The following is a 1,584-nucleotide window of genomic DNA, read 5'->3' on the forward strand; positions in this document are numbered from 1 at the left end:
TGATCTTGAGATTTATTAATAGCCCACAGCTTCTGATCATGCATTGCATTATATTGCATCTTTATGAATTTCATGTGAACTATTTGTCATTTTAAATCTCATATGTTATTGATTGTATCATACTGGGTTTATACTCACCGGCACGTCGGCTACCTCTAGTTTTCATGTGCTTGACGGTAGGTGAGGCAAGGCTTGGGATGCCAGATTCCAGCTCCAGGCGACGAAATACGAGTTAGAGTGGGATTCTCAGGTCTTAGGAGCTATTTTATGATGTTGGGATTACATTGGTTCATTAGTTTATTTTGGCATGTTGAAAATTATATTTCAAACATTTGAGACATTTAAATTATATTGACGATGTTTATGTAGATTTGTGAACCACAAATTATGTATTTTACTCGATCATTTGGTTTGTTACAATTATAATTATTAGTATTAGATATTGGACCTGGGGCCCCACACATGAATATTAAGTGCAGATGCAAATTTTGAAAGAGTTTCTTTCAAATCACTCATAGATTGACTGTTTTGAATATTGATAGATTCTTGCTTTTGGATAAATGCATGAATTACATCTTCAAAGTTTTTTCTTGGAGGTGTAACATAAGGAATATAACCTTGATGATTGTGGTTTTTTTGAAAATATTGTTGTGAGGGTTGTGCATTATTATCATTCCTCCAACTAAAATTAAGATGATTTTTCCATCCAAGATTATATGATGTTGAAAAAGAATCTAGTATTGGTTTTTTATAATTGTTAACATAATTTGCTTGTTCATGGAGACATTATTTAAATGAAGGTAATGTTGGACAATCTTTTGTAGCATGATCATGTGTATCACATATATGACAAACAATTTCTTGAATACTTTTTAATTGACCACTCTTTTTCATTTCTAATGACTCAATTTTTCTAGCTATAGATGCAAGTTTAGCTTGAATATCTATATCATCTTTAAGATTATAGATACCATCCCCATTTGTTGAATTATTGATTTTGGTTGTTGGTGGTTCTATTGTGCCTATATTATCCCAATTTTGAGCATTTTCTACTAATGAATCCAAATACTCCATAGCTTCATTTGGGTTTTTATCTTCAAAAGTTTCATTACACATGAATCCTATCATTTGCCTATCTTTAGGTATTAGACCTTCATAAAAGTGAGAAACTATTCTCCATGTTTCAAAACCATGATGTGGGCATGTATTAAGTAATTCTTTATATCTATCCCAACTTTGATAAAATGTTTATCCTTGTTTTTGAGAAAAAGTAGTAATTTGTCTTATAAAAGAGTTTGTTCCATGGGAAGGAAAAAACTTTTTGAGAAATTGTTGTTTCATTTCTTCCCATGATCTTATTGAACTTGATTTCAAATTTTGTAGCCATGTTTTAGCTTTATATTTTAAAGAAAAGGGGAAAAGCTTTAATCGAATTATATCCATGCTACAATTTTGATCATTATAAGTGTTACAAACTTCCTCAAATTCTCTTAGATGTAAATATGGATTTTTAAAATCTAAGCCATGAAAATTTGGTAAAAGTTGAATAATTTAAGGTTTAAAGTGTAAATTAGATGCATCAGG

The 1,584-nt window shown here is 30.4% G+C and overlaps 1 non-coding gene across 1 annotated transcript; it reads left to right on the top strand.

Annotated features, from left to right (window-relative positions):
• The first annotated feature begins 1,186 nt into the window (after nt 1–1,186).
• On the top strand, nt 1,187–1,297 carry LOC140983669 (small nucleolar RNA R71). Its single transcript, XR_012176463.1, has one exon. It is a non-coding gene; the product is annotated as a small nucleolar RNA R71 (small nucleolar RNA).
• Nucleotides 1,298–1,584: the final 287 nt, after the last annotated feature.

This window comes from Primulina huaijiensis, chromosome 8 (genome assembly GCF_012295235.1).
Source record: "Primulina huaijiensis isolate GDHJ02 chromosome 8, ASM1229523v2, whole genome shotgun sequence".
NCBI lineage: Eukaryota > Viridiplantae > Streptophyta > Magnoliopsida > Lamiales > Gesneriaceae > Primulina > Primulina huaijiensis.